This window comes from Lithobates pipiens, unplaced genomic scaffold (assembly GCF_037356315.1).
Source record: "Lithobates pipiens isolate NorthernLeopardFrog02 unplaced genomic scaffold, aLitPip1_a1.2 Scaffold_30, whole genome shotgun sequence".
Classification (NCBI taxonomy): domain Eukaryota; kingdom Metazoa; phylum Chordata; class Amphibia; order Anura; family Ranidae; genus Lithobates; species Lithobates pipiens.
In genome coordinates this window covers 185200509-185209831 of record NW_027507791.1, presented here as the reverse complement: position 1 = coordinate 185209831, position 9323 = coordinate 185200509, and the positions used below count along the sequence as shown (strand labels likewise).

The 9323-nt window shown below is 52.5% G+C and overlaps 18 non-coding genes and 23 pseudogenes across 18 annotated transcripts; all 41 read left to right on the top strand.

The window, feature by feature from the left end:
- Positions 1–40: 40 nt before the first annotated feature.
- Positions 41–159, top strand: LOC143952075 (5S ribosomal RNA). Its single transcript, XR_013267287.1, has one exon. It is a non-coding gene; the product is annotated as a 5S ribosomal RNA (ribosomal RNA).
- A 109-nt stretch (positions 160–268) lies between these two features.
- LOC143950899 (5S ribosomal RNA) lies at positions 269–387 on the top strand. The gene has a single exon (XR_013266221.1). It is a non-coding gene; the product is annotated as a 5S ribosomal RNA (ribosomal RNA).
- A 109-nt stretch (positions 388–496) lies between these two features.
- Positions 497–615, top strand: LOC143949408 (5S ribosomal RNA; annotated as a pseudogene).
- A 109-nt stretch (positions 616–724) lies between these two features.
- On the top strand, positions 725–843 carry LOC143950043 (5S ribosomal RNA). The gene has a single exon (XR_013265543.1). It is a non-coding gene; the product is annotated as a 5S ribosomal RNA (ribosomal RNA).
- Positions 844–952: 109 nt separating this feature from the next.
- On the top strand, positions 953–1070 carry LOC143947845 (5S ribosomal RNA; annotated as a pseudogene).
- Positions 1071–1179: 109 nt separating this feature from the next.
- On the top strand, positions 1180–1298 carry LOC143945124 (5S ribosomal RNA; annotated as a pseudogene).
- A 109-nt stretch (positions 1299–1407) lies between these two features.
- On the top strand, positions 1408–1526 carry LOC143946216 (5S ribosomal RNA; annotated as a pseudogene).
- A 109-nt stretch (positions 1527–1635) lies between these two features.
- On the top strand, positions 1636–1754 carry LOC143954223 (5S ribosomal RNA). Its single transcript, XR_013269234.1, has one exon. It is a non-coding gene; the product is annotated as a 5S ribosomal RNA (ribosomal RNA).
- A 109-nt stretch (positions 1755–1863) lies between these two features.
- On the top strand, positions 1864–1982 carry LOC143944230 (5S ribosomal RNA). The gene has a single exon (XR_013265008.1). It is a non-coding gene; the product is annotated as a 5S ribosomal RNA (ribosomal RNA).
- Positions 1983–2091: 109 nt separating this feature from the next.
- On the top strand, positions 2092–2210 carry LOC143945705 (5S ribosomal RNA; annotated as a pseudogene).
- A 109-nt stretch (positions 2211–2319) lies between these two features.
- LOC143945090 (5S ribosomal RNA) lies at positions 2320–2438 on the top strand (annotated as a pseudogene).
- Positions 2439–2547: 109 nt separating this feature from the next.
- On the top strand, positions 2548–2666 carry LOC143950420 (5S ribosomal RNA). The gene has a single exon (XR_013265824.1). It is a non-coding gene; the product is annotated as a 5S ribosomal RNA (ribosomal RNA).
- A 109-nt stretch (positions 2667–2775) lies between these two features.
- Positions 2776–2894, top strand: LOC143950105 (5S ribosomal RNA). Its single transcript, XR_013265549.1, has one exon. It is a non-coding gene; the product is annotated as a 5S ribosomal RNA (ribosomal RNA).
- A 109-nt stretch (positions 2895–3003) lies between these two features.
- Positions 3004–3122, top strand: LOC143945123 (5S ribosomal RNA; annotated as a pseudogene).
- A 109-nt stretch (positions 3123–3231) lies between these two features.
- LOC143948298 (5S ribosomal RNA) lies at positions 3232–3350 on the top strand (annotated as a pseudogene).
- Positions 3351–3459: 109 nt separating this feature from the next.
- Positions 3460–3578, top strand: LOC143954211 (5S ribosomal RNA). The gene has a single exon (XR_013269223.1). It is a non-coding gene; the product is annotated as a 5S ribosomal RNA (ribosomal RNA).
- A 109-nt stretch (positions 3579–3687) lies between these two features.
- LOC143946443 (5S ribosomal RNA) lies at positions 3688–3806 on the top strand (annotated as a pseudogene).
- Positions 3807–3915: 109 nt separating this feature from the next.
- On the top strand, positions 3916–4034 carry LOC143944621 (5S ribosomal RNA; annotated as a pseudogene).
- A 109-nt stretch (positions 4035–4143) lies between these two features.
- On the top strand, positions 4144–4262 carry LOC143954231 (5S ribosomal RNA). The gene has a single exon (XR_013269242.1). It is a non-coding gene; the product is annotated as a 5S ribosomal RNA (ribosomal RNA).
- Positions 4263–4371: 109 nt separating this feature from the next.
- LOC143953632 (5S ribosomal RNA) lies at positions 4372–4490 on the top strand. Its single transcript, XR_013268696.1, has one exon. It is a non-coding gene; the product is annotated as a 5S ribosomal RNA (ribosomal RNA).
- Positions 4491–4599: 109 nt separating this feature from the next.
- Positions 4600–4718, top strand: LOC143951253 (5S ribosomal RNA). The gene has a single exon (XR_013266542.1). It is a non-coding gene; the product is annotated as a 5S ribosomal RNA (ribosomal RNA).
- Positions 4719–4827: 109 nt separating this feature from the next.
- LOC143950282 (5S ribosomal RNA) lies at positions 4828–4946 on the top strand. The gene has a single exon (XR_013265698.1). It is a non-coding gene; the product is annotated as a 5S ribosomal RNA (ribosomal RNA).
- A 109-nt stretch (positions 4947–5055) lies between these two features.
- LOC143952010 (5S ribosomal RNA) lies at positions 5056–5174 on the top strand. Its single transcript, XR_013267228.1, has one exon. It is a non-coding gene; the product is annotated as a 5S ribosomal RNA (ribosomal RNA).
- A 109-nt stretch (positions 5175–5283) lies between these two features.
- LOC143947290 (5S ribosomal RNA) lies at positions 5284–5402 on the top strand (annotated as a pseudogene).
- Positions 5403–5511: 109 nt separating this feature from the next.
- On the top strand, positions 5512–5630 carry LOC143947378 (5S ribosomal RNA; annotated as a pseudogene).
- Positions 5631–5739: 109 nt separating this feature from the next.
- On the top strand, positions 5740–5858 carry LOC143945089 (5S ribosomal RNA; annotated as a pseudogene).
- Positions 5859–5967: 109 nt separating this feature from the next.
- LOC143952883 (5S ribosomal RNA) lies at positions 5968–6086 on the top strand. Its single transcript, XR_013268017.1, has one exon. It is a non-coding gene; the product is annotated as a 5S ribosomal RNA (ribosomal RNA).
- A 109-nt stretch (positions 6087–6195) lies between these two features.
- Positions 6196–6314, top strand: LOC143946536 (5S ribosomal RNA; annotated as a pseudogene).
- A 109-nt stretch (positions 6315–6423) lies between these two features.
- Positions 6424–6542, top strand: LOC143945795 (5S ribosomal RNA). Its single transcript, XR_013265151.1, has one exon. It is a non-coding gene; the product is annotated as a 5S ribosomal RNA (ribosomal RNA).
- A 109-nt stretch (positions 6543–6651) lies between these two features.
- LOC143946297 (5S ribosomal RNA) lies at positions 6652–6760 on the top strand (annotated as a pseudogene).
- Positions 6761–6869: 109 nt separating this feature from the next.
- Positions 6870–6988, top strand: LOC143946757 (5S ribosomal RNA; annotated as a pseudogene).
- Positions 6989–7097: 109 nt separating this feature from the next.
- On the top strand, positions 7098–7216 carry LOC143945683 (5S ribosomal RNA; annotated as a pseudogene).
- Positions 7217–7325: 109 nt separating this feature from the next.
- On the top strand, positions 7326–7444 carry LOC143945088 (5S ribosomal RNA; annotated as a pseudogene).
- A 109-nt stretch (positions 7445–7553) lies between these two features.
- Positions 7554–7672, top strand: LOC143951015 (5S ribosomal RNA). Its single transcript, XR_013266327.1, has one exon. It is a non-coding gene; the product is annotated as a 5S ribosomal RNA (ribosomal RNA).
- A 109-nt stretch (positions 7673–7781) lies between these two features.
- Positions 7782–7900, top strand: LOC143946535 (5S ribosomal RNA; annotated as a pseudogene).
- A 109-nt stretch (positions 7901–8009) lies between these two features.
- Positions 8010–8128, top strand: LOC143945783 (5S ribosomal RNA). Its single transcript, XR_013265150.1, has one exon. It is a non-coding gene; the product is annotated as a 5S ribosomal RNA (ribosomal RNA).
- Positions 8129–8237: 109 nt separating this feature from the next.
- LOC143946296 (5S ribosomal RNA) lies at positions 8238–8346 on the top strand (annotated as a pseudogene).
- Positions 8347–8455: 109 nt separating this feature from the next.
- Positions 8456–8574, top strand: LOC143945519 (5S ribosomal RNA; annotated as a pseudogene).
- Positions 8575–8683: 109 nt separating this feature from the next.
- LOC143945682 (5S ribosomal RNA) lies at positions 8684–8802 on the top strand (annotated as a pseudogene).
- Positions 8803–8911: 109 nt separating this feature from the next.
- On the top strand, positions 8912–9030 carry LOC143945087 (5S ribosomal RNA; annotated as a pseudogene).
- A 109-nt stretch (positions 9031–9139) lies between these two features.
- On the top strand, positions 9140–9258 carry LOC143951014 (5S ribosomal RNA). The gene has a single exon (XR_013266326.1). It is a non-coding gene; the product is annotated as a 5S ribosomal RNA (ribosomal RNA).
- The last annotated feature ends 65 nt before the right edge of the window (positions 9259–9323 follow it).

The window sequence follows — 9323 nt, the reverse complement described above, 5'->3', positions numbered from 1 at the left end:
TTGGCTTTTGTCAAGAGAGTTGTAAGTAGGGTGCAAGATCGCCAACGGCCACATCACCCTGAATGCGCTCGATCTCGTCTGATCTCGGATGTTAAGCAGGGTCGGGCCTGCTTAGTACCTGGATGGGAGACCGCCTGGGAATACCAGGTGCCGTAGGCTTTTTTCCATTATGTTGTTGGCTTTGGCGACCAGCTGTATTTTTCCTCTCGATTGCCCGAGGTGACCACCTTGGCTTTTGTCAAGAGAGTTGTAAGTAGGGTGCAAGATCGCCTACGGCCACATCACCCTGAATGCGCTCGATCTCGTCTGATCTCGGATGCTAAGCAGGGTCGGGCCTGGTTAGTACCTGGATGGGAGACCACCTGGAAATACCAGGTGCCGTAGGCTTTTTTCCATTATGTTGTTGGCTTTGGCGACCTACTGTATTTTTCCTCTCGATTGCCCGAGGTGACCACCTTGGCTTTTGTCAAGAGAGTTGTAAGTAGGGTGCAAGATTGCCTGCGGCCACATCACCCTGAATGCGCTCGATCTTGTCTGATCTCGGATGCTAAGCAGGGTCGGGCCTGGTTAGCATCTGGATGGGAGACCGCCTGGGAATACGCGGTGCCATAGGATTTTTTCCATTATGTTGTTGGCTTTGGCGACCTGCTGTATTTTTCCTCTCGATTGTCCGAGGTGACCACCTTAGCTTTTGTCAAGAGAGTTGTAAGTAGGGTGCAAGATCGCCTACGGCCACATCACCCTGAATGCGCTCGATCTCCTCTGATCTCGGATGCTAAGCAGGGTCGGGCCTGGTTAGTACCTGGATGGGAGACCGCCTGGGAATACCAGGTGCCGTAGGCTTTTTTCCATTATGTTGTTGGCTTTGGCGACCTACTGTATTTTTCCTCTCGATTCCCCGAGGTGACCACCTTGGCTTTTGTCAAGAGAGTTGTAAGTAGGGTGCAAGATCGCCTACGGCCACATCACCCTGAATTCGCTCGATCTCGCTGATCTCGGATGCTAAGCAGGGTCGGGCCTGCTTAGTAACTGGATGGGAGACCGCCTGGGAATACCAGGTGCCGTAGGCTTTTTTCCATTATGTTGTTGGCTTTGGCGACCTGCTGTATTTTTCCTCTCGATTGCCCGAGGTGACCACCTTGGCTTTTGTCAAGAGAGTTGTAAGTAGGGTGCAAGATAGCTTATGGCCACATCACCCTGAATGCGCTCGATCTCGTCTGATCTCGGATGCTAAGCAGGGTCGGGCCTTGTTAGTACCTGGATGGGAGACCGCCTGGGAATACTATGTGCCGTAGGCTTTCTTCCATTATGTTGTTGGCTTTGGCGACCTGCTGTATTTTTCCTCTCGATTGCCCGAGGTGACCACCTTGGCTTTTGTCAAGAGAGTTGTAAGTAGGGTGGAAGATTGCCTACGGCCACATCACCCTGAATGCGCTCGATCTTGTCTGATCTCGGATGCTAAGCAGGGTCGGGCCTGGTTAGTATCTTAATGGGAGACCGCCTGGGAATACGCGGTGCCGTAGGCTTTTTTCCATTATGTTGTTGGCTTTGGCGACCTGCTGTATTTTTCCTCTCGATTGTCCGAGGTGACCACCTTGGCTTTTGTCAAGAGAGTTGTAAGTAGGGTGCAAGATCGCCTACGGCCACATCACCCTGAATGCGCTCGATCTCGTCTGATCTCGGATGCTAAGCAGGGTCGGGCCTGGTTAGTACCTGGATGGGAGACCGCCTGGGAATACCAGGTGCCGTAGGCTTTTTTCCATTATGTTGTTGGCTTTGGCGACCTACTGTATTTTTCCTCTCGATTGCCCGAGGTGACCACCTTGGCTTTTGTCAAGAGAGTTGTAAGTAGGGTGCAAGATCGCCTACGGCCACATCACCCTGAATGCGCTCGATCTCGTCTGATCTCGGATGCTAAGCAGGGTCGGGCCTGGTTAGTACCTGGATGGGAGACCGCCTGGGAATACCAGGTGCCGTAGGCATTTTTCCATTATGTTGTTGGCTTTGGCGACCTGCTGTATTTTTCCTCTCGATTGCCCGAGGTGACCACCTTGGCTTTTGTCAAGAGAGTTGTAAGTAAGGTGCAAGAAAGCTTATGGCCACATCACCCTGAATGCCCTCGATCTCGTCTGATCTCGGATGCTAAGCAGGGTCGGGCCTTGTTAGTACCTGGATGGGAGACCGCCTGGGAATACTATGTGCCGTAGGCTTTCTTCCATTATGTTGTTGGCTTTGGCGACCTGCTGTATTTTTCCTCTCGATTGCCCGAGGTGACCACCTTGGCTTTTGTCAAGAGAGTTGTAAGTAGGGTGCAAGATTGCCTACGGCCACATCACCCTGAATGCGCTCGATCTTGTCTGATCTCGGATGCTAAGCAGGGTCGGGCCTGGTTAGTATCTGGATGGGAGACCGCCTGGGAATACGCGGTGCCGTAGGCTTTTTTCCATTATGTTGTTGGCTTTGGCGACCTGCTGTATTTTTCCTCTCGATTGTCCGAGGTGACCACCTTGGCTTTTGTCAAGAGAGTTGTAAGTAGGGTGCAAGATCACCTACGGCCACATCACCCTGAATGCGCTCGATCTCGTCTGATCTCGGATGCTAAGCAGGGTCGGGCCTGGTTAGTACCTGGATGGGAGACCGCCTGGGAATACCAGGTGCCGTAGGCTTTTTTCCATTATGTTGTTGGCTTTGGCGACCTACTGTATTTTTCCTCTCGATTGCCCGAGGTGACCACCTTGGCTTTTGTCAAGAGAGTTGTAAGTAGGGTGCAAGATCGCCTATGGCCACATCACCCTGAATGCGCTCGATCTCGTCTGATCTCGGATGCTAAGCAGGGTCGGGCCTGGTTAGTACCTGGATGGGAGACCGCCTGGGAATACCAGGTGCCGTAGGCATTTTTCCATTATGTTGTTGGCTTTGGCGACCTGCTGTATTTTTCCTCTCGATTGCCCGAGGTTACCACCTTGGCTTTTGTCAAGAGAGTTGTAAGTAAGGTGCAAGATAGCTTATGGCCACATCACCCTGAATGCGCTCGATCTCGTCTGATCTCGGATGCTAAGCAGGGTCGGGCCTTGTTAGTACCTGGATGGGAGACCGCCTGGGAATACTATGTGCCGTAGGCTTTCTTCTATTATGTTGTTGGCTTTGGCGACCTGCTGTATTTTTCCTCTCGATTGCCCGAGGTTACCACCTTGGCTTTTGTCAAGAGAGTTGTAAGTAGGGTGCAAGATTGCCTACGGCCACATCACCCTGAATGCGCTCGTTCTTGTCTGATCTCGGATGCTAAGCAGGGTCGGGCCTGGTTAGTATCTGGATGGGAGACCGCCTGGGAATACACGGTGCCGTAGGATTTTTTCCATTATGTTGTTGGCTTTGGCGACCTGCTGTATTTTTCCTCTCGATTGTCCGAGGTGACCACCTTGGCTTTTGTCAAGAGAGTTGTAAGTAGGGTGCAAGATCGCCTACGGCCACATCACCCTGAATGCGCTCGATCTCGTCTGATCTCGGATGCTAAGCAGGGTCGGGCCTGGTTAGTACCTGGATGGGAGACCGCCTGGGAATACCAGGTGCCGTAGGCTTTTTTCCATTATGTTGTTGGCTTTGGCGACCTGCTGTATTTTTCCTCTCGATTGCCCGAGGTGACCACCTTGGCTTTTGTCAAGAGGGTTGTAAGTAGGGTGCAAGATAGCTTATGGCCACATCACCCTGAATGCGCTCGATCTCGTCTGATCTCGGATGCTAAGCTGGGTCGGGCCTTGTTAGTACCTGGATGGGAGACCGCCTGGGAATACTATGTGCCGTAGGCTTTCTTCCATTATGTTGTTGGCTTTGGCGACCTGCTGTATTTTTCCTCTTGATTGCCCGAGGTGACCACCTTGGCTTTTGTCAAGAGAGTTGTAAGTAGGGTGCAAGATTGCCTACGGCCACATCACCCTGAATGCGCTCGATCTTGTCTGATCTCGGATGCTAAGCAGGGTTGGGCCTGGTTAGTATCTGGATGGGAGACCGCCTGGGAATACGCGGTGCCGTAGGCTTTTTTCCATTATGTTGTTGGCTTTGGCGACCTGCTGTATTTTTCCTCTCGATTGTCCGAGGTGACCACCTTGGCTTTTGTCAAGAGAGTTGTAAGTAGGGTGCAAGATCGCCTACGGCCACATCACCCTGAATGTGCTCGATCTCGTCTGATCTCGGATGCTAAGCAGGGTCGGGCCTGGTTAGTACCTGGATGGGAGACCGCCTGGGAATGCCATGTGCCGTAGGCTTTTTTCCATTATGTTGTTGGCTTTGGCGACCTACTGTATTTTTCCTCTCGATTGCCCGAGGTGACCACCTTGGCTTTTGTCAAGAGAGTTGTAAGTAGGGTGCAAGATCGCCTACGGCCACATCACCCTGAATGCGCTCGATCTCGTCTGATCTCGGATGCTAAGCAGAGTCGGGCCTGCTTAGTACCTGGATGGGAGACCGCCTGGGAATACCAGGTGCCGTAGGCTTTTTTCCATTATGTTGTTGGCTTTGGCGACCAGCTGTATTTTTCCTCTCGATTGCCCGAGGTGACCACCTTGGCTTTTGTCAAGAGAGTTGTAAGTAGGGTGCAAGATCGCCTACGGCCACATCACCCTGAACGCGCTCGATCTCGTCTGATCTCGGATGCTAAGCAGGGTCGGGCCTGCTTAGTACCTGGATGGGAGACCGCCTGGGAATACCAGGTGCCGTAGGCTTTTTTCCATTATGTTGTTGGCTTTGGCGACCAGCTGTATTTTTCCTCTCGATTGCCCGAGGTGACCACCTTGGCTTTTGTCAAGAGAGTTGTAAGTAGTGTGCAAGATCGCCTACGGCCACATCACCCTGAATGCGCTCGATCTCGTCTGATCTCGGATGCTAAGCAGGGTCGGGCCTGGTTAGTACCTAGATGGGAGACCGCCCGGGAATACCAGGTGCCGTAGGCTTTTTTCCATTATGTTGTTGGCTTTGGCGACCTGCTGTATTTTTCCTCTCCATAGCCCGAGGTGACCACCTTGGCTTTTGTCAAGAGAGTTGTAAGTAGAGTGCAAGATTGCCTACTGCCACATCACCCTGAATGCGCTCGATCTCGTCTGATCTCGGATGCTAAGCAGGGTCGGGCCTGGTTAGTACCTGGATGGGAGACCGCCTGGGAATACCAGGTGCCGTAGGCTTTTTTCCATTATGTTGTTGGCTTTGGCGACCTGCTGTATTTTTCCTCTCGTTTGCCCGAGGTGACCACCTTGGCTTTTGTCAAGAGAGTTGTAAGTAGGGTGCAAGATTGCCTACTGCCACAACACTCTGAATGCGCTCGATCTCGTCTGATCTCGGAGGCTAAGCAGGGTCGGGCCTGGTTTGTACCTGGATGTGAGACCGCCTGGGAATACCAGGTGCCGTAGGCTTTTTTCCATTATGTCGTTGGCTTTGGCGACCTGCTGTGTTTTTCCTCTCGATTGCCCGAGGTGACCACCTTGGCTTTTGTCAAGAGAGTTGTAAGTAGGGTGCAAGATCGCCTACAGCCACATCACCCTGAATGCGCTCGATCTCGTCTGATCTCGGATGCTAAGCAGGGTCAGGCCTTGTTAGTACCTGGATGGGAGACCGCCTGGGAATACTATGTGCCGTAGGCTTTCTTCCATTATGTTGTTGGCTTTGGCGACCTGCTGTATTTTTCCTCTCGATTGCCCGAGGTGACCACCTTGGCTTTTGTCAAGAGAGTTGTAAGTAGGGTGCAAGATTGCCTACGGCCACATCACCCTGAATGCGCTCGATCTTGTCTGATCTCGGATGCTAAGCAGGGTCGGGCCTGGTTAGTATCTGGATGGGAGACCGCCTGGGAATACGCGGTGCCGTAGGCTTTTTTCCATTATGTTGTTGGCTTTGGCGACCTGCTGTATTTTTCCTCTCGATTGTCCGAGGTGACCACCTTGGCTTTTGTCAAGAGAGTTGTAAGTAGGGTGCAAGATCGCCTACGGCCACATCACCCTGAATGCGCTCGATCTCGTCTGATCTCGGATGCTAAGCAGGGTCGGGCCTGCTTAGTACCTGGATGGGAGACCGCCTGGGAATACCAGGTACCGTAGGCTTTTTTCCATTATGTTGTTGGCTTTGGTGACCAGCTGTATTTTTCCTCTCGATTGCCCGAGGTGACCACCTTGGCTTTTGTCAAGAGAGTTGTAAGTAGGGTACAAGATCGCCTACGGCCACATCACCCTGAATGCGCTCGATCTCGTCTCATCTCGGATGCTAAGCAGGGTCAGGCCTGCTTAGTACCTGGATGGGAGACCGCCTGGGAATACCAGGTGCCGTAGGCTTTTTTCCATTATGTTGTTGGCTTTGGCGACCAGCTGTATTTTTCCTCTCGATTGCCCGAGGTGACCACCTTGGCTTTTGTCAAGAGAGTTGTAAGTAGGGTGCAAGATCGCCTACGGCCACATCACCCTGAATGCGCTCGATCTCATCTGATCTCGGATGCTAAGCAGGGTCGGGCCTGGTTAGTACCTAGATGGGAGACCGCCCGGGAATACCAGGTGCCGTAGGCTTTTTTCCATTATGTTGTTGGCTTTGGCGACCTGCTGTATTTTTCCTCTCCATAGCCCGAGGTGACCACCTTGGCTTTTGTCAAGAGAGTTGTAAGTAGAGTGCAAGATTGCCTACGGCCACATCACCCTGAATGCGCTCGATCTCGGATGCTAAGCAGGGTCGGGCCTGGTTAGTACCTGGATGGGAGACCGCCTGGGAATACCAGGTGCCGTAGGCTTTTTTCCATTATGTTGTTGGCTTTGGCGACCTGCTGTGTTTTTCCTCTCGTTTGCCCGAGGTGACCACCTTGGCTTTTGTCAAGAGAGTTGTAAGTAGGGTGCAAGATTGCCTACTGCCACAACACTCTGAATGCGCTCGAACTCATCTGATCTCGGACGCTAAGCAGGGTCGGGCCTGGTTAGTACCTGGATGTGAGACCGCCTGGGAATACCAGGTGCCGTAGGCTTTTTTCCATTATGTCGTTGGCTTTGGCGACCTGCTGTGTTTTTCCTCTCGATTGCCCGAGGTGACCACCTTGGCTTTTGTCAAGAGAGTTGTAAGTAGGGTGCAAGATCGCCTACGGCCACATCACCCTGAATGCGCTCGATCTCGTCTGATCTCGGATGCTAAGCAGGGTCAGGCCTTGTTAGTACCTGGATGGGAGACCGCCTGGGAATACTATGTGCCGTAGGCTTTCTTCCATTATGTTGTTGGCTTTGGCGACCTGCTGTATTTTTCCTCTCGATTGCCCGAGGTGACCACCTTGGCTTTTGTCAAGAGAGTTGTAAGTAGGGTGCAAGATTGCCTACGGCCACATCACCCTGAATGCGCTCGATCTTGTCTGATCTCGGATGCTAAGCAGGGTCGGGCCTGGTTAGTATCTGGATGGGAGACCGCCTGGGAATACGCGGTGCCGTAGGCTTTTTTCCATTATGTTGTTGGCTTTGGCGACCTGCTGTATTTTTCCTCTCGATTGTCCGAGGTGACCACCTTGGCTTTTGTCAAGAGAGTTGTAAGTAGGGTGCAAGCTCGCCTACGGCCACATCACCCTGAATGCGCTCGATCTCGTCTGATCTCGGATGCTAAGCAGGGTCGGGCCTGCTTAGTACCTGGATGGGAGACCGCCTGGGAATACCAGGTGCCGTAGGCTTTTTTCCATTATGTTGTTGGCTTTGGTGACCAGCTGTATTTTTCCTCTCGATTGCCCGAGGTGACCACCTTGGCTTTTGTCAAGAGAGTTGTAAGTAGGGTACAAGATCGCCTACGGCCACATCACCCTGAATGCGCTCGATCTCGTCTCATCTCGGATGCTAAGCAGGGTCAGGCCTGCTTAGTACCTGGATGGGAGACCGCCTGGGAATACCAGGTGCCGTAGGCTTTTTTCCATTATGTTGTTGGCTTTGGCGACCAGCTGTATTTTTCCTCTCGATTGCCCGAGGTGACCACCTTGGCTTTTGTCAAGAGAGTTGTAAGTAGGGTGCAAGATCGCCTACGGCCACATCACCCTGAATGCGCTCGATCTCATCTGATCTCGGATGCTAAGCAGGGTCGGGCCTGGTTAGTACCTAGATGGGAGACCGCCCGGGAATACCAGGTGCCGTAGGCTTTTTTCCATTATGTTGTTGGCTTTGGCGACCTGCTGTATTTTTCCTCTCCATAGCCCGAGGTGACCACCTTGGCTTTTGTCAAGAGAGTTGTAAGTAGAGTGCAAGATTGCCTACGGCCACATCACCCTGAATGCGCTCGATCTCGGATGCTAAGCAGGGTCGGGCCTGGTTAGTACCTGGATGGGAGACCGCCTGGGAATACCAGGTGCCGTAGGCTTTTTTCCATTATGTTGTTGGCTTTGGCGACCTGCTGTGTTTTTCCTCTCGTTTGCCCGAGGTGACCACCTTGGCTTTTGTCAAGAGAGTTGTAAGTAGGGTGCAAGATTGCCTACTGCCACAACACTCTGAATGCGCTCGATCTCATCTGATCTCGGACGCTAAGCAGGGTCGGGCCTGGTTAGTACCTGGATGTGAGACCGCCTGGGAATACCAGGTGCCGTAGGCTTTTTTCCATTATGTCGTTGGCTTTGGCGACCTGCTGTGTTTTTCCTCTCGATTGCCCGAGGTGACCACCTTGGCTTTTGTCAAGAGAGTTGTAAGTAGGGTGCAAGATCGCCTACGGCCACATCACCCTGAATGCGCTCGATCTCGTCTGATCTCGGATGCTAAGCAGGGTCAGGCCTTGTTAGTACCTGGATGGGAGACCGCCTGGGAATACTATGTGCCGTAGGCTTTCTTCCATTATGTTGTTGGCTTTGGCGACCTGCTGTATTTTTCCTCTCGATTGCCCGAGGTGACCACCTTGGCTTTTGTCAAGAGAGTTGTAAGTAGGGTGCAAGATTGCCTACGGCCACATCACCCTGAATGCGCTCGATCTTGTCTGATCTCGGATGCTAAGCAGGGTCGGGCCTGGTTAGTATCTGGATGGGAGACCGCCTGGGAATACGCGGTGCCGTAGGCTTTTTTCCATTATGTTGTTGGCTTTGGCGACCTGCTGTATTTTTCCTCTCGATTGTCCGAGGTGACCACCTTGGCTTTTGTCAAGAGAGTTGTAAGTAGGGTGCAAGCTCGCCTACGGCCACATCACCCTGAATGCGCTCGATCTCGTCTGATCTCGGATGCTAAGCAGGGTCGGGCCTGCTTAGTACCTGGATGGGAGACCGCCTGGGAATACCAGGTGCCGTAGGCTTTTTTCCATTATGTTGTTGGCTTTGGTGACCAGCTGTATTTTTCCTCTCGATTGCCCGAGGTGAC